Source organism: Megalobrama amblycephala, linkage group LG1 (genome assembly GCF_018812025.1).
Source record: "Megalobrama amblycephala isolate DHTTF-2021 linkage group LG1, ASM1881202v1, whole genome shotgun sequence".
In the NCBI taxonomy this organism is placed as follows: domain Eukaryota; kingdom Metazoa; phylum Chordata; class Actinopteri; order Cypriniformes; family Xenocyprididae; genus Megalobrama; species Megalobrama amblycephala.
Window position 1 is genome coordinate 35,518,899 of NC_063044.1, and position 20,119 is coordinate 35,539,017.

Consider the following 20,119-nt stretch of genomic DNA (forward strand, 5'->3'; position numbering starts at 1 on the left):
TGTGAAAGTATGCATCTTTCAGGTCCAGCGAGCAGAACCAGTCCCCGGGGCAAACCTGCGCGAGGATCTGCTTCAGCGTTAGCATCTTGAACTTCCGTCTCATGAGGGAGAGGTTCAAGAGCCTGAGATCTAAGATGGGTCTGAGACCGCCATCTTTTTGGGAACTAGAAAAAGGGGCTGAATGGTATTGGGTGACGGGCCGCCCACCGTGCACCGGAGAGAGTGGAAGAGGAACTTCGCTCTTTCTTAGAGAAGGTAGAATATTCATAGTGTTCGCCATAAGAATAGCGTTTTGCATGGACGCAGCACTGGGCCCAGTTAGCACAACACTGAACATATCTCCCACGCCCGAGCTGAACGAGGCGGAGGGGGGGTGGAACGAAAGAGCTTTTGGGGTGGTCCGGCCGTGGCGAGACTTTGCCCCATCCTCTTCCTTCCTGAAACATCAGGAGGCTTAGGAGGCGTCGGGTCCAGCGTAATCTTAGGCCGGGGTCCCTGACGTTGCCTCGGGAAGGAGGAGCGCTTACGATGGCGCTGTTCCTTGGGTGGTGCTGCCTGAGAGGTAGAGGGAGCAGGTTTGTTCTGCTGAGCCGGCGCAGACTTGGGGCGGCTGGAAGCAGACGTGGAGCTAGAGCGTTTAGGCAGGAAGTGTCGCATAGCCTGAGACGACTTTTGTGCTGCAGTAAAACGCTCCGTAAAGCCCCTACTGCTGGCCCGAAGAGACCAGAAAGAGAGACCGGGGCATCCAAAAAGGCCGTCTTGTCCATCTCCTTAATCTCGGTCAGGTTGAGCCACAAATGGCGCTCAAGCACGACCAGGCTGGCCATGGATCGTCCAATGGCCTGAGCTGTGGCCTTTGTGGCACGCAGGGCTAAGTCAGTGGCGCTGCGGAGGTCATGGAAGGCAGGTGCATCGACGCCGGACTCATCCAGAGAACGGAGGAGCTTCGCTTGAAACACCTGGAGAATAGCCATGGCGTGCAGCGCTGAGGCAGCCTGGCCCGCGGACGTATATGCTCTGCCTGCCAGGGCAGAAGTGGTCCTGCAGGGCATGGATGGAAGGGCCCTCTTAGTTTTCCAACCACAGCCATGGGGGGACAGAGGTGAGCCACCACCGCTTCGCCCAGGGGCGGTAGATGCTCGTAATCCTTCTCTTCAGAGCCATCCACGGAGGTGAGAGCTGAATAATGCGTAGTACATAGGCGGGCAGAATACGGGGCGCGCCACGACTACGTCAGCTCGTTGTGAACCTCTGGGAAAAACGGTGCGGCACGTTGACGAGGGCCTGGCGGAACCCTGCAGGAACCACTCATCGAGCCTGCTCCTTGATGGCTCCTCTCGCGGAGCCCATTCGAGGTCCAAAACCTCTACTGCTTTCGAAAGGATGCGGAAGAGCTCGGCATCCATACCCGGCTTGCAGTCAATGGGCTCCAGCGAGGGAAGGCGGGCAGGGTCAGAATCACCGGCCCAACCTTCGGATTCAGAGGCCGCGAGAGACATGACGTCATCAAGCGGCTCGTCCTCAGAACCGCCAAAAGAGATGAGGTCGCTCGCATCTGCCGAGGGACGCAGCTCAGGGCGGGAGAACAGGACGGGGGACTGCTCTCTCGGGGGAGAGGGTGAGGCACGTGGGGAAGCCGGCGTGACGTCATCCAACTCCGTGCGCTGGGCCGCTCTGCCCCGCCGTCTCTTCATAGCCGGCTCGCGGGAGGAAGAAGACAGGAGGGCGCGAGCGGCGAGATCGCCTTCACTGAAGAAGGCGATCCGCAAGCGCAGAGAGGCGAGACTCATGTTCTCACAGTGAGAACACGAGGTCCCGGTGAGCGCGGCCTCTGCATGGGGTCTGCCCAGGCAGTCGACGCACTCACCGTGACCATCGTCATGCAGAGGGGCTCTGCATGTGCCACACGAGTGGCGCGGCATTTGTAACAACGCCGCCGCCGTGAAAACGGCGTTTGAGGGCTCTTTTAGAGCGGCGAGGGCCACTAGAGCGGTGAAAACCACTGTTGGAAAGCTCTTTAGAGCGGCAATAAACCGCGGGAAAATCGCTCTTTTAGGCGCGCCGGATGGCGGCAGGAGACGGGCTGGCAGGCGGCCGGAAGCGGGAAGCGGGCGGCTCTGCGCTTCTTCCTCGGCGAGCTCAGCAGTCCGCTGCGGGAGCCTCTTCGACGGCGGCGAGAGCTTCTTTCCAGGCGAGCTTCTTCCATGCGGCGAAGGCTTCAGCAGGAGATCAGCGAGGAGCAATGTGAAGTCGTCGCTGAAGGAGAGAGAACTGAAATCCTATGGCGAAACACCCGCTTATATAGCCCTAAACCCCACCCATTTCGGCGGGAATATTCACGCGCTCTGTCGCCATAGGTCGCGCAGCTATGCCGCGCCGTCATTGGTTCAACAACTTGTCTATGAGTGAACCAATGATAATGCAGTTACACTGCGTTACTGAAAAAGGCTTCAGTAACGGGGAAAAAGGAGACCTTTCCCCATACGCAGTACGAGTGAAGCATCGAAAGGGAACGAAGTAGATCATCTGATCAAGCAAAGAATCTGATTCTGTTTGAATTCTCTTAATCATTTAATAATCAAACATTTAACAATGAATATGTTTTTATATGTAAATGATATAATTCTTTAATTGTCTATATACTTTAAAATATTAAGCTAATGTCTATAGCGATTAAATCTGAATTGTTATTTTGGGACTTCTTTTGCTGGCTTCTCAGTCTCAGATGCTCAGATACAGGGGTTCGGAGAGTTTAGTAGCTGCACGATGGGGATGCAGGACAATACTAGCTAAAGGTGTTAAAAGCATCAGTGAGGGAGACAAAGAAACTTGCTGAAAAAGTTCCAGCACATCAGCAAGAGAAACAATAAGAAAAACTTCTGTTCTTAACTTGCTGCTTGTACTATTTTCATTTTGCACATTTTGTTTTAATTGTACACAGCAATGCTGCAATTTATTTGGCAATGCAAATGTAAAATGTCCCAAGAATAAGATTCTGTATTCTTCATTTTACATAAACTAGCACAGGGAATAAACACCTGTAATAAATAAATAGGTTACTTTCCCGAGACTTTATATACAGGTGCTTCTCAATAAATTAGAATGTTGTGGAAAAGTTCATTTATTTCAGTAATTCAACTCAAATTGTGGAACCTATGTATTAAATAAATTCAGTGCACACAGACTGAAGTACTTTAAGTCTTTGGTTCTTTTAATTGTGATGATTTTGGCTAACATTTAACAAAAACCCACCAATTCTCAATAAATTTGAATACTTCATTAGATCAATTAAAAAAAGGATATTATAAACAGAAATGTCAGGCTTCTGAAAAGTATGTTCATTTCTATTTCTGATCCCCTAAACTCTGAACACTACTCCCGTTTTGACACAAGTCAAATTTGTTGAGCTGTCACTGCAGAACTCTACACACAAATCCCTTAGTTTCTTATTACACCATGTGGTCATTTTGAAGGCACTAGCATTCAATACTGTTCACTCAAGTCAGCACAGCTTGAGCTCAATTAGAACACAATTCCCCAGGTGAAAACACTAAGAGACAAAATTGAACACGCATCAATCAGATCCTTCAATAGATAGATAAAAGGGCCCAAATCAGTTCATTGAGTTTTGGAACAAAGGATGTAGTGTGTAACATCACAGTATAGCCGTTTATGCTGCCATTTGTGTCCTCTTGAACTGTGCTTCAGGGTAGTGATTTACAGAGAATCTTTGAGATTGAAGGCCAGCCTGTTCCCCATGAAATTATCTTTGTGGATGAGGCTGGTTACAACCTGACCAAAAGAAAGAGAAGGGGAAGGAACATAATTGGCCATTGGGCTATTGTAAATGTCCCTGGTCAGCACGGAGGGATTGTCACTATGTGCACAGCCATCAGCCAACGAGGGCTACTCCACCGCTATCCCATTCTAGGACCCTATAACACTATTCTCCTCCTTGCTTTCCTTGAGGTTCCAGCTGGACCACAGGGAACCAGCACAGCCAGAGCAACCTCACTACGTTGTTGTTTGGGATAACATCACCTTCCATTGTGCTGCTCTGGTTTGTGACTGGTTTACCAATAACCTGAGGTTTTCAAACATCTCTCGGCCTGCATTATCTCCCTTTCTAAACATGAAAAGTTATTTTTTTCCAGCATTGTGGTGGAAAGTGTATGACCGAGACCTTATATCTGTGTTCACCTCCTCCAGGCCATGGAAGAAGCCTGCCAGGACATATCGGTTTTTGAGAGGAGATATTTTAGTCTACAGTTTTTGCTTCAAAATTATGTGAAAATCATCCTGCCTACTCAGTCATATAAAACAATGTATCGATTTTAAATTTCTAAGACATTTTTTGTTTACAAAAACCATTTGCGAAGAGGTGTGAATCTTCATGAATAATGCTGTGATTCGCACAATAAAATTGTCAAGTCTTTCTGTAAACACTTTTTCAAGGATTCTGGAGAACTGGGGGACTACAGAAACAGGCCTGTAATTTGTGAAATTATGTTTATCCTTGTTATGTGCTGCGTGTGTTTCGGATGTTTTTTTTCTTCTGTCTCTTCTTTTCTGTTCTCCGTTTGTGCTGTCTTGTTCTCAGGTCTCCGCTGATTGTAGTAGGCGACTGTCAGTCTCCATCAAGGTGTCGTATCTGCAGCCAATCAAGTGCCGTCCTGGTGTTTAAAAGTCTTCCGGCGTGTCCTGATTGGGAGTGCAGTGTGTGTGTGTGTGTGTGTGTGTGTGTGTGTGTGTGTGTGTGTGTGTGTGTGTGTGTGTGTGTGTGTGTGTGTGTGTGTGTCAGGCGTTTTAGTTAGAGCCTGTCATACATTGTATGTCTTTCGTTTTCTTTGGCGTGTGAATCCAACACTTGACTTTGTATTATGTTGAGATGTTGAGAGTTAAGAGTAACTTATTACCTTTTGGGGAAACAGAACAGGTAAGCAGATCGCGCGACATACATATTGCCCGCAGTTATCAAGTGTTAGATACACCAGGTAAGAGGTGAGCGCCCTTCTTGTATTTTTGTTTTTATTTAGGGTAGGTATAGTTATGGCGTCGGATGCGCCGAAGATCTCAGTTTTTCTTTTCACATTTTTCTTTGGTTAGCAAGCTTAGAGGGTTTTGGGAACTTAGTTTATGAATTATTTTGTTTTATTCTTTTCTTTAATTTGGCGCCACCTTAGTTCCTTTTCCCCATTAGTTAACTGTATCTTTATTTATCCATATTTCTCTACAAATGCATTGTATTATAGCGCACTCACATACTGATTAGTGGCTTCGGCTTGTTGTACCAATAAAATAATTGGCTACACCTGCTCTTGTGTGTCTGGTCCTTTCTGCTGCCCGCTCCATCACAGCAATATTAAAAACTAAATGTTGCGTTCTAACCCTAGACCTTTAAAAGTTCGTAACAATCCCTCATTTCATATAATGGTATTACTTTTGGTAATGCCATTTTTTTCTGGAAATTTAAAGAATTGGGGAAAAAAACAAGTTAGTGATATGAGTTAATGGTTCTGCAATTTCTTCAATTACTTAAAAAAAAAAAAAAAAAAAAAAAAAAACTATAATATATGTCAATGTTAGTCCAGTCCACGGAAGATTTGTTTTTACACTTTCTTACAATATAAATTATATCATTTTCGTCCACCCCTTCTGTTGTTTCTGAACCATTTATTATTTCTGCCCCATTTGGTCCCAGATTTACAAAGAATTTGCTGAAACCATTAACCACATCTTCCTTGTTATTTATTATTTTATCCTTATCAATATAATATTCCAGATTTCTAATAATACTATTTATAATATTCCATAAACCTTTCATATTTTTATTATTATCTGATATGTTATTATAGTATTATTTCTTACACATCCTCATAATATTAATTTTATTCTTAAACTTTTTTATTTTCTGCTTTCTGCTTTTTTGGATTTAATATGTCAATGTTATAGCCTCCACATATGAACAAACTTTTGAGATGTTTTTGTAAATAATTTTACCATCCACTTGTTAAATATTTCAATATTTGATCCAGTGGTTCCGTATACACAACTCACAAATTTCTAGTGTAATACATTCCAACAAGTCATCATCACCTTATAATTCAGTCTGTTATCCACGTATATTGCCACACCTCCTCTACTTCTATTCACTCTATTTTTATAATTCAGTTCATAGCCATCAATCTCAAAATCCACACCTTTCTCAGTATTAATCTCTGATATTGCTATGATGTTGAATTGGTTCTTGAATTGTTTTAAATATTCTTTAATGCTGTGGAAATTGGCATATAGGCTTCTACTGTTAATGTGGATCATTGATATGCTGTGCTCTAGTTTGAAGGTTATATTAAATTTCTCATCTGTATAGTAACTGCAACTGTCATTAATATTAATAAATAAGCAAGTTATTTTCTGGATCAATATTTTCTATGTCCTGCATTTTATACTCTATATATGCAAAGATTTCTAGATTTCTTTTTTGGGACGCTTGCCTTTACATGCACATGAACTTTAGTCCCATTCTTAATCCATAGGGTTTTATATGGAGTTGGCTCACCTTTTGCAGCTATAACAGCCTCAACTCTTCTGGGAAGGCTTTCCACAAGGTTTAGGAATGTGTTTATGGGAATTTTTTAACATTCTTCAAGAAGCGCATTTGTGAGGTCAGGCAGTGATGTTTGCAAGAAGGCCTGGCTCACAGTCTCTGCTCTAATTCATCCCAAAGGTGTTCTATCAGGTTGAGGTCAGGACTCTGTGCAGGCCAGTCAAGTTCCTCCACACCAAACTCACTCATCCTTGTCTTTATGGACCTTGTTTTGTGCACTGGTGCGCTGTTATGTTGGATCAGGAAGGATCCATCCTCAAACTGTTCCCAAACAAATTGTCCAAAATGTCTTGGTGTACTGAAGCATTAAGAGTTCCTTTCACTGGAACTAAGGGGCCAAGCCCAACCCCTGAAGCACAACCCCACACCATAATCCCCCTCCACCAAACTTTACACTTGGAAGAATGCAGTCAGGCAAAGTAACATTCTCCTGGCAACCGCCAAACCCAGACTCCATCGGATTGCCAGACAGAGAACCATGATTTGTCACTCCAGAGAACAAGTCTCCACTGCTCTAGAGTCCAGTGGCGGTGTGCTTTACACCACTGCATCCAACGCTTTGTATTGCACTTGGTGATGTAAGGCTTGGATGCAGCTGCTCGGCCATGGAAACCCATTCCATGAAGCTCTCACGTTCTTGAGCTAATCTGAAGGCCACACGAAGTTTGGAGGTCTGTAGCTATTGACTCTGCAGAAAGTTGGCAACTTCTGAGCACTGTGTGCCTCAGCATGCGCTGACACCGCTCTCTGATTTTACCTCCTCCATCAACATGTCGCTTAATATCGTCAACCTCCTCGGCCTGTGCGGGATGCTTATTTGGTGGCATGGCATCTAGTTTATCCCCCGGTTTCACAGACAAGGCTTAAGCTAGTCCTAAACTAAAATGCATGTTTGAGTTGTTTTAACTGAAAGCAACTTGTACTGACATATCATAAAATATGTCAGTGCCATTGTTTTGTCTCAAGATGCACACCAGTAATGTTTTTTCTAGTGTATGTTTATAAAAGCTACTTAAATATCCTAATTGAACTAAGGCCTAATCCTGGATTAAGCTAAACCCTGTCTGTGAAACTGGGCCTTTATGTTTACCTAAAACATAAAAAAAACCTCCCTCCAAAATGTGCAAAATTTTTTCGATGCATCTAAAAAAAATGCTGTAAAAATAAGGTAATTTTTGTACAGTAATTTACTGCTCTTCATAAATACAGCTGAATACTGTAAATGACGCTGAATTTGACAAGCAAAATAATAATGGCAAGCTACTGTTCAGTCTTACAGTATACAGTATTTTTTTTAGTGTAGTCACTTGCTTGAGCCTGCTCACAACTCATAGGAAAATCATGGCACATCAACAGACATGCAGAAAAAAAGGATTAACATTACATTAAAAGTTTAACATTAAATTACTTCAATATTTTATTATGTGAGAAGGAAGAATAAGACAACGATTAAATTAAGAAAGATAATTTTCCCTCCGACTGTGAGGATTTTTGCTCCTGCCAGCACAGATCATTGGACGGCTCTTTCACCTTCATGCAGCTTTTCTCTACGCCAGTTTATCAAGGCAAGTAAAAAATGATAAAAGTGTTACTCTGATATTGACATTTGTTATCAAATGTACATCAGGTATTGGGCTTTATTTTACCATTTGTCTCAGGGTATATTGAAATATGCACTAATGCAATGAGGCTAACAGTTAGTTACTTAACTGGCTGCCTCTGTTTTACGCAATACTTTTACTAATCCTTTAGAGAGTATAGCTTAAAGATTGTCAGTGTTAAAATGGTAAGATTATTTTGCTGTGAAGGTCTGTGAATTGTAGTATAAAAATGATAACTTGCAACATGTGTGATAAGACCTGCAGTAACGCATTTGTGTATGTCAGGCACATGTGACATGCAAACTCATAGTTTTTTTGCTGAATGCATCATTTAAGTGGGGTTTCCCTGAATGTACAGTAACTTTTTCTAAGTTTTCAGCCTTCAAGAGTTACACTTATGGCCATAAATAATGAAAGAATAGGACTAAACTAGATGCAGTCCCATATGAAAAAACCCCCTGTATGTTTCATACACAGCAACCATATATCTTCCTTACTCAAATCAGCCAGAATTTCCTTATGTGTTTCATATAAGTCCAATACATGTCATATACAAAATCAGACCGATTATGGCCACTTTCATACTAAAAAGCACACATAAAACTTGTATGGGATTTTTAGGTCATATATGAATACTGCTAAATTCTTATATGAGTTTTACATGACAACAGTATGTAATAGTATATGATTTTAGTATAAAATGTGTATGAATATCAGTAAATTTCCTATACAAATCATTTAAAATTCTTGATTGAATCATATGCAAGTCATATAGGATTCATTTAAATTTTGCATTATTTGCTCATATGAATTTTATACAGATTATATGTTTTTAATAGGTAAATTGTGTGTCTGTTCTTCAAACTTTATATGTTTCCACCTAATTCCTCATATCTCTACTTATAATTATCTTACATGATTTCTGTAAATATTACAATATCTCTGCATATACAAATCATATATGATTTCAGACAATTACTTGCACAAATTTACATTAGAAATACTTTTATTTCAACACAATCAAAGAGAATCAAATTATACTCCACAAGAATAATTTAAAATTACAACTTGATATCAAACTGAACTTTGCGAAGGCAAAACACACACACACACACACACACCCCAACAACAACAACAAAATACCTTGAACACACTATCACGGCTATCAATCATCAAAGACCATTAAGGTTTTCAGATGTTTTTGTGTTTTCTTCGCTCTAATTTCAGTAAGTTTGGCATTAATTGCTGTACCAATGCTGGCGGTCACCACATGAGGACACTTTCTGCAACGTTGCTCCTGTGAGACAAACAAATAAAAAGGCAAAACATTGCTATTGTTAGGAAGCAAAATGGCCCACAGTCCATGACTACATATCAAGTTAGACAAATCAACAGCAGCATGTTTGGGGATCTGGACTTCCAAATGGAACCAGAAAGTTGTGAGTTTGACAGGAATTGCTACTATTGTGGCACGGAGCAAGAAACTTAGGATTATTTCACTTTGAAATGAAAATTATCCCAAGCTTTACTCTCCCTCAAGCCATCCTAGGTGTATATGACTTTCTTCTTTCTGATGAACATAATCTGGGAAATATTAATAAATATCCTGACGCATCCAAGCTTTATAATGGCAGTGATAGTGATCAATGAGTATAAGGCTGAAGAAAGTGCCTCCATCCACATCCATCCATTATAAACGTACTCCACACAGCTCTGGGGGCCTAATAAAGGCCTTCTGAAGCGAAGCGATGCATTTGTGTAAAAAAATATCCATATTTAAACAAATTAAGATGTAAAATATCTAGCTTCTGCCTTCCGTATTCAATGTACGAAGAAAGTGTAAAACTCTTGCAGTACACAAAGCTTACGCTATGTCCTACACCTTCCCTATTAAACTTACGGAAAAAAACTGTAACTGACGTGATGCCAATTTACACTTTTTTCGTAACTTGAATATGGATTGCGGTCTGGCGGAAGCTAAATATTTTACTGCATAACTTGTTAAATATGGATTTTTTTTTAACAAATGCTTCGCTTCGATTCAGAAGGCCTTTATTAAGCTCCCTGGAGCCGTGTGGAGTACGTTTATGGAGTACCTTTCTTCAGCCTTAGACTCATTGATCCCATTCACTGCCATTATAAAGCTTGGATGCATCAGTCAGAATATTTATTAATATTTCTCAGATTGTGTTCATCAGAAAAAAGAAAGTCATATACATATAGGACAGCTTGAGGGCGAGTAAAACTTGGGCTAATTTTCATTTCAAACTGAACTAATCCTTTAACCTAAACTTACTCCCACTGGATCACTTTGAATATAATAATAACAATAACAACAACAACAACATGGTTTCAGCACTTCATTGACTAGATAAACTAGTACACTACCTGTTCTGTTGGAAGGGCTCTGTAATTACTCTGTGGCAAATCCTGTCCCATCTTCCAAGTTATGTGACTGATGCTGACAAACAGAGACTTCAGGGCCATCTTCAAGTCAAGTCAAGTCAAGTCAAGTCAAATTTATTTATATAGCGCTTTTTACAATTTGTAATTGTTTCAAAGCAGCTTTACATATTAGGAGCACAGAAAAAAGAGAAATGGTTAAAAATAAGCTGTACAAGCAAGCGTGGTAATATGTAACATATACAAGATGGTGCTACATTAAGCCAATGTCGGCTGACTCCCAGGGGTGGAAAAAACCCCCTAGGAGAAAAACCCAGCGTGCTAGCACTGGGAAAAAAGTCCTAGGAGGGAAAAAAAACCCTTGGAAGATATATATAATATATGTAAATGGATATGGAGATCAAAATCTGAATTATACATTTTTATTATAGAGATTAAAAATAGATTATATATAAATATATGTAAGCGGATACGGAGATTTAAAAATCTGAATTATAGATGCAGCCAGAACTGGATCTGTAGGCCCATTGTCTCCTGGGCTACGTTGTAGTCAGGTCCAGACACAGGTTCTCCATCTGATCTGGATACGGCCTGGATCCAGCACCCGGCAAACCTCAGGATAAGCAGAGAGACTGATATTAGCGTAGATGCCATTCTTATTCTGATGTACAGGTATATCTAGTGTTATAGGAAATGTTCTCGGTTCCGGCCGACCTAATTATTGCAGCGTAACAATCCTTTAACGGATTTGAAAAATGTTAATGTATTGATAATGTGTTATGTGTATGCAAGAGCAAAGAGATGTGTTTTTAGTCTAGATTTAAACTGACAGAGTGTGTCTGCTTCCCGAACAATGCTAGGAAGATTGTTTCAGAGTTTAGGTGCTAAATAGGAAAAGGATCTGCCACCTTCAGTTGATTTTGATATTCTGGGTATTATCAACTGGCCTGAATTCTGAGATCGCAATAGACGTGAAGGACTATAATGCACCAAGAGCTCGCTTAGATATTGGGGAGCTAAACCATTTAGAGCTTTATAAGTAAGTAGCAAGATTTTAAAGTCTATACGATGTTTAATAGGGAGCCAATGTAATGTTGACAGAACTGGGCTAATATGGTCATACTTTCTGGTTCTAGTAAGAACTCTAGCTGCCGCATTTTGGACCAACTGTAGTCTGTTTAAAGCTGCTGTAGGTAACTTTTGTAAAAAAATATTTTTTACATATTTGTTAAACCTGACATTATGTCCTGACAGTAGAATATGAGACAGATAATCTGTGAAAAAAATCAAGCTCCTCTGGCTCCTCCCAGTGGTCCTATTGCCATTTGCAGAAATGCACCGCTCCCGGTAAGAAACAACCAATCAGAGCCAGGAGGAGTGTCTTAGCAGTGTCAATCAATCAAGCTCGCGTGCGCGCTGATCACACTCCTGTCATGCACAGTGTACAGGCGTCAAATTCAAGATTACCGGTGTGCCGCAGCTTTGCTTATGGCGAAATAAAACGATGTTATATGCAAAGGACCACCCTGAAATCTACAAGAAACCATGCCATACATAATTTGTCAGTCCTGTTTTGAAATTATCTTAGTTGTGTAGTTCTTAAAAAATTAAACAAATCAAGCGGGGATACTTACTTGTCAAGCAGAAATGTGGCTGACTCTGCATCGGTTTTTAATCCGTTCAGGATACATAGCTCCCTCCACCTCGGAAAAGCCGCTCCGATATTTACCCTCGTTTTATTTCGGGCTCTATCTAATTCTTTCTTTTTGGCTTTTTTATCATCGTCATCTGTCTTTTTCCGTTTACCCGTCTTTATTTTATGAGCAGGTGCCACTCGAGGAATTGGCAGTTTGGATTGTTTTTCCGCCATAAGCAAAGCTGCGGCACACCGGTAATCTTGAAGCCTGTATGCGCTGGCGCTGTGTATGGGAGGGGTGAGATCAGCGCGCACGCGCGCTTGATTGATTGACACTGCTAAGACACTCCTCCTGGCTCTGATTGGTTGTTTCTTACCGGGAGCGGTGCATTTCTGCAAATGGCAATAGGACCACTGGGAGGAGCCAGAGGAGCTTGATTTTTTCACAGATTATCTGTCTCATATTCTACTGTCAGGACATAATGTCAGGTTTAACAAATATGTAAAAAATTTTTTTTACAAAAGTTACCTACAGCAGCTTTAAAAGCCGAGCAGAACAACCACCCAGTAGAGCGTTACAGTAATCTAGTCTTGAGGTCATGAATGCATGAACCAACTGTTCCGCATTTGTTATTGAGAGCATATGTCGTAATTTAGATATATTTTTTAGATGGAAGAAGGCGGTTTTACAGATACTAGAAACATGACTTTCAAATGAAAGATTGGTATCAAAGAGCACACCCAGGTTCCTAACTGAGGACGAAGATTTAATGGAGCACCCGTCAAGTGTTAGAGAGTATTCAAGGTTTTTTCGTGAGGAAGTTTTTGGTCCAAAGATTAGGATATCAGTTTTTTCTGAATTTAATAATAAGAAATTTCTTGTCATCCAGTTTTTAATGTCAGCTATGCATTCTGTTAGTTTTGTGAATTTGTAGGTTTCGTCAGGGCGCGAGGAAATATAGAGCTGAGTATCGTCAGCGTAGCAGTGAAAACTAACACCATGCTTCCTAATTATCTCTCCTAAGGGCAGCATGTACAGAGTGAAAAGCAACGGTCCTAGTACTGAGCCTTGTGGTACTCCATATTGAACTTGTGATCGATACGACATCTCTTCATTAACTACTACAGACTGATAACGGTCAGATAAGTAAGATTTGAACCATGCCAAAGCAATTCCACTAATGCCAATATAGTTTTCAAGTCTTTTTAAAAGAATGTTGTGATCGATAGTGTCAAAAGCAGCACTGAGATCTAATAACACTAATAGAGAAATACAGCCACGATCGGATGATAAGAGTAGATCGTTTGTAACTCTAACGAGAGCAGTCTCAGTACTATGGTATGGTCTAAATCCTGACTGGAAATCCTCACAGATTCCATTTCTTTCTAAAAAGGAGCACAGTTGTGTTGAAACTGCCTTTTCTAGTATCTTTGACAGAAAAGGTAGATTCGAGATTGGCCTGTAATTTACTAAATCTCTCGGATCTAGTTGAGGTTTTTTAATAAGAGGTTTAATAATAGCCTGCTTAAAAGTTTTTGGCACGTATCCTAGTGTTAACGATGAATTAATTATATCAAGAAGTGGACCTACGACCTCTGGAAGCATTTCTTTCAGTAGTTTAGTCGGCATTGGGTCTAACATACATGTTGTTGATTTTGATGATTTGATAAGTTTAGATAATTCTTCCTCTCCTATAGCGGCGAATGATTCTAGTTTTACCTCAGGGACACTACAGTGCACTGTCTGAAGCGAAACTGTAGACGGTTGCATGTTTATAATTTTCTCTCTAATATTGTCAATCTTGCAAGTAAAGAAGTTCATAAAGTCATTACTGCTGTGCTCTTTGGAAATGTCAGCAGTTGAATCTCTGTTTCTAGTTAATTTAGCCACTGTGTCAAATAAGTACCTAGGATTATGTTTGTTTTCTATTAAGAGATTTGAAAAATAAGTAGATCTAGCATTTCTTATAGCCGTTCTGTACTTAATAATTTTTTCTTTCCACGAAAGGCGAAAAACTTCTAGTTTTGTTTTCTTCCAACTACGTTCAGCTTTTCTCACAGCTCGTTTTAGAGCCCGAGTGTGCTCATCATACCACGGCGTTGGATTAGTTCACTTCATTTATCAGATTTGGTAACTCTAGCAACAAAAATATAGCAAAATAAAATATGATAAAGCAATCTCTTACACCTATTTACTATGTGTGCATATGGTCATCTAAGCTGATGAATTTAATGTTAATGATGCATTTTACAAAGCCATCATGCCAGATGTTAGAGGTTGGATAACTTTCAGGTTTCTTGTCATATACTTGATTATGCAATTAATTACCAATCATTTTTAAATTCTTTGTCTTAACTTTACATAGCAAGTTGAATAATAATATTGAAACAATAGCAGTTCTACAAAAAATTTGAAAGTTTGAAGTGCAAAGACAGTAAAAACTACTAAAGTAATCCACCAAACAGTTTGATAGCTGCTGATTCACCACAACAGTAAAAGAACTAATACATGCCTCTGAGCATTTTTCTTACTTTTTTTGTGGTAATTTCTCAATTTTTAATTTTCTTCCACTTTTTCAGCCTCTACTGAGTCTCGTTCAAGGTTGTGCTTGATACTCATCAACAGTCATTAATTTCTCTGTGGTTTGGGAATCACTGTCCTTTTCCTTTCGGTCTGTCAAGAAAAGTGTAAAGTTATATAGTGAAAGTTAAATTTCGGTTTATTGACCAGAATAAACTTTAATTATCATGTTCACACACATAGAAAGAAAGTAAGGCCTTGCAAAACACAACAAACTTTTGATTCAGACATTTCCATAAATCATATGAATATCTCAAATTGACACAATCAAATTAAACATTAATAGGCAGTTATTAAACACACTAATATATAACTCTTTATCTAATTTCATGACACAATTATCACGTTTACGCGTGTTAGCTTTAGCCATGTGCTAATCAGTTCAGCTTGCGCTGTGTGCACGCGGCCTACTCAAAACGGCTCAGAAATTAATCATTTTAGAAACTTCAACATGTCATTTATATTATATTCTTATTAATAGCTGGAATTTCACTCCCTAAAGCAGAATAGAATCATATCTTTATTCACACAAGGAAGATTACTCACAGTGCTTCAACACTCTGGGATCCGCTCCGTCTCTCTCTCTTCTCTGTCTCCGACGACATCACTTCAGGCTGACGCGTCGACTTCAAAAGCTCCACTTTCAGTGCACTCATTCACATTTCCAGCTAGATCAATGGATTTTCTGGAGAAACTGTCTGGTTCGTCTGTGCTGATCTGCTCTGACTCGCTCTCATCTGCTCACGTCACGGTCACGCTGAAAGCAGCGCCGGCGCGACCAGTGGGCGGGACTTATGAATGCGCCGCTACTATTGGCTCTTAGGGGTGTCTCTCACTGCAGCACGATCAGTGATTGGATGAATCTCTTTTTCTTCTAGAATTTGTTTTCCTTTTTTCTTAGGTTACCCGGCCGGGTTACACATAAATTAATCTGGGCCAGAATCAGATCTGATTTCAACCATTTTTTTAAGTCTTTTGGCTCAATGTTACCATAATTGTTACAGCCACACCAGTTCATTTGTGTGCGTGTGTAAACTTCTTGCTGTTTTTTGCATAGTGCGTAATCCTGCAGAGCGGCTGAATTCTTGATTTTCTTGATTATTTCCCATTTGTAAAAACTTGCTCTGTTTTATAGTCACACTAGTGTGGGGTGAAGTGTCTGTTTTGCACTCTTGATATTTTAGAGCGTGACCCCTTCATTACTGTGCACTTTTTTTCTGCACAGTGGTTGATTTGTAGTTTGTACCACCAAAACATTCTCAGAGTTTTTGTATGATTTCGTTTTTCCCATTAATTTCCTATGGTGGTCATTTTTAACCGTGAAGGAGCAAAGTGTGACTTTTTCTCCTGACCCTTTAACATATTTGAATCATGTCCATGATTTTTGTTCACATAGCTAATGCGACTAAAGTCACCAAGTGTCATCCAACGTTAAAATGTTAATCTAATTAATTAGTTTGTAATTAAAATGTTAATTTTAAGTAATTAATACATGTGCTTGCGTGTAGTTTTTATGTGTTTCATCTAAGATTGAAAGTCTATGATTATACATTATATGACTGTGATTGACAGGCGTAGGGCTCCACTTAGGACAAGATAAGAGCGAGTGATGAGTGAAGTACAGCCTTATACTGATGCACTATGTTTTATACACATCTTAAGAGATATGGTGGACATTCATAGGCCTATTAAATTTGCATTATTTTCCTATGTTTTTACATCATGAAAATCTGTAAGACTTTAGTTATATGTGGGACATATATGACATATAGGATTGAAAATACATAAATATTATGCAATTTGTATATGCGGTTTTTGCAGCATATATGTCCCTTATAATATTCTGTTGGAACATATAAGAATCACATATGTTTTTAACAAAACTTTTCCATATGGGGTGTGATTTAACATGTCATATTGACTTATGTAGCTGTAAGTGTGAAGATATCTGTGGTCTTCTCTTATATCTGAAAAATCATATTACTGAAGCCAAGACAGTTACATGCCCTTTCAAACACTGACAAAAAAAATTAATTATAGTGAAATCTACATCAAGTCTATCAGCATTTGTTTTAAGTCATACACACCCTAGGGCCAGGGAGGAAAAAGCACAAGATTTTGGCCATGTATCTGACCCTTGCAAATATTTTGCCACACAATAGATCAAGTATTTATCAGGGGTGTGTTTCCCAAAGCGAACTATGGTCACAAGTTCCGTCGTTACCAATAGAGTTCAATGGGACTTATGACCACAGTTGGCTAACGATGCTTTCGGGAAACACACCCCAGATGCAGCTTGTGATGCTTTGTCAAGAACAGGACTATAAGCATTTTGGACAGGCTCTAGTGTTTGGTTCTCTTGTTAAAGACTTAAAAGGTCTTGAGCTGAATGGAGTAACTTTACCAGATGGCCAGCTCTGCAAGGGAACCTTGTATGCCATAGCAGGTGACAATTTGGGTACACACAACATTGGGAGCTTCACAGAAAATTTTTAGCAAGAGCTCACATTTTTGCAGATACTGTGAAATTGATCGGAAAACATTTCTGGCCAATCCTTTGGCTAAGGGACCTGACCGCACACCACAGTCATATCAGAAACACGTTTAAGGCTGTGAGTCATAATGTGGAATCTGTGGGACTGTGGAGGCATAAAATTTAACTCCATTTCCAATGAGCGAGCTCACATATTTTCATGTATGCCAGCCTGGATTACCTACTTGTTTGGGCATGATCTTTTTGAGGTGTTATCTCAACCGATTTGGCATTATATCTCAAACACCTTGTTTCAAAAGAGAAAGAAATTCACTTATGTTGAATTGAATCATCGTATAGACCAATTTTAAATATCTGGGTAATGATGCTAAAAACAAACCTTGTGAGGTGAACCCAGGGGCTGGAAAACTCTCTGGACATGCAGTTCAGAATTGGTGTTTCCTGCGAATGTTGCCAGTACTGATTGGTGATAAAATAAGTCTTTTAGTTGTGTCTTCCAAAATTCAGTGTCCAGGGTTATGCACACAACAACACAATCTTTCAGTGTGCAGACAACAAAGTCACAGTAAGCGCTGTCTGTGACAAAAAATTGTGTCTGGACTTGGCTGTAGTACTGGTGACCTTTTCTCAGATGCACCTGTCCATCAACAAGTTGAAGACGGAAGTTGCTGTCATTAGAAGAACATGCATTGAGGATTGTGCAGTCTTTGTATTTTGAAGGACATTTAATTTCAATGCAGCTTTTCCCACAGCATGTTCACCTCACAATGGCATCTGGTGACACTCCTGCTTGTGGGAAGGCTGGGTTCATGAAAAACCTACAAGTTTTCACCTCCTGATTGCTGTGTTGTCCTCTTGTTTTAGAGATGTATGCCTTCCTTGCATTCCCCTCCTGTCTGATACCCCAGGTGGTGTCTGCCGTTTCTGGGCTGTGCTTAGGGTAACATACTTTCTTTTTTTTTTAGTGGAGAGAGCTGGGTCTGTTGCATAGACATGATGCATGCAAGAGGCTGTGATCCTGCCAGCCCTTGCTCAATCTGCGCTGCCTGACCTTCTGAAACATGTGCTGTGCTTATCTTCAGCAGTGCTGCCACAGTGTTGAAAAGTCACTCCAATCAAGGCTGGTGTTGCAAACACTTGTCAGACATTTTAAGTCTCTGATGGGCTAAATAGGGTCTTTGAAGTCCTCACTATTAGTGGTAGCATGCTCAGAATGGCTGATCTTGTACCGGTGTTGTAGAGATCACTGTAGAATTTAGCCATTACTTCGGGTGTCAGTGGCCATGGTGTTGTTTTGGTAGAAAATGTCCTCAAAGTAGGCCTGGTGTAAGTCTCATCATCCAGAAGATTGTTCAGAGACTTACGTGTGGCAGCAACAGATGTATAGTTGATTTTGTGACCAACCTCTTGATAGACCTTTTTAATGTTGCTTGGCAGCATCCACTAGGCTAGTCGTTCTGTGACTGTGGCGTTTCCCCTGCACCAGACAGTTGCCTCCACCTTGAAGAGTAGGGCTCCAACATGGGTGCAGGACCCTGCAACACCAGCCATGCAAGTACAGTGGCCTGAGGCCACTTCACCTGATGACTTAAGGATGACCCATGCTGTCAGAGGAGGCTCACTGAGGTGCTGTGAATGCTGTGACCTGTCACACAACAGCTAGCAGCTCCCATCACCGAACACACTAACCAGATCTAATGTACATATGGGTGATTCTATAATTGCAGTTAAATTATGTTAAATTATTTTCACCTACTGAGTCATAGACTGGTTATTGTGATGGGTGATTCTATAATATATATATTATTATATTGTTATGGCCTGTAATTTCTAGTGATCCATGACAATGAATAAACTATAAAAAAAAAAATAAATAACTATGAAAAAAGCAGAAAAATGATGACTTTTGACTCCTAATCTACCTGCAATTATAAAATCACCCATATCTACAAGCTCCCATCACCCAACACAATAACCAGTCAGCTCAGTAGGCAAACATAATTTTTATTTGTACAATTTATTTATTTATTTTTTTTAATTATAAGCATTAGAACTGTCAAAAACATTAATAAGAGTGGAGTGTAACCTTGGCAAGTATGACTGAGCTCTTGCAGTTTACAGAATTATGGGTTTGTAAATCTTGCACCCAGCCACAGCAAAATTGTTGATAAGCTTCTTATGGCTTAAAAGCCACTTTTCCACTATCGGGCTGAACTGTTCTCATTGCATAACGGTTCCGTGCCGACCCAGACCAGCTGGTACGGTTACAGTTTCTTTTTCCACTGTGGGGCTGATAATTTTTGGAATGTAATATAAGAGTCAATTGTTGCCTTGGTAACGCAACGGTTTACTTATGATATGAGAATGATCTAATAATGACCTCGTTATGACGAATGATGTGATATTTCTTTTAATTTTATTACTAATTTGTGTTTATGTCTGTTATGTCCCTCGTTAGTTAGATGTTATTTGTCTAGGAATATTATTAGACATAACAAAATAGTCGCATGTTTGTGTAATGGCAGAAATTGGAAGGCAAAAACAATCTCGTTGCAAAGTTTTAATTGTATTAAATTTAAGTGAAGCTATAAAGTATTAAAGTAATAAATTGGATATTTACAATATATACAACGTAACAAGAATAAACAAACAACAAACGATCTGGAGGAGAGGATGGAGCGAGAGAGTGGAGCTTAAATCAAAGAACTAAATATAACAAAAAAAACTAACTAAAGTTAAGGAACTAAACTAACTAACTGTAGAAAACATCTTCAGCGTGCAGGACACTATAACTAAA

At 40.1% G+C, this 20,119-nt stretch overlaps 1 protein-coding gene and 1 long non-coding RNA gene across 2 annotated transcripts in view; one reads left to right on the forward strand and one right to left on the reverse strand.

The window, feature by feature from the left end:
• Positions 1–20,119, forward strand: part of LOC125245430 — a 1,350,402-nt gene that overhangs the window by 413,567 nt on the left and 916,716 nt on the right.
• LOC125245993 lies at positions 9,197–11,130 on the reverse strand. Its single transcript, XR_007179669.1, has 3 exons — positions 11,085–11,130; positions 10,597–10,695; positions 9,197–9,505 (listed from the first exon to the last, which is right to left on the reverse strand). It is a non-coding gene; the product is annotated as an uncharacterized LOC125245993 (long non-coding RNA).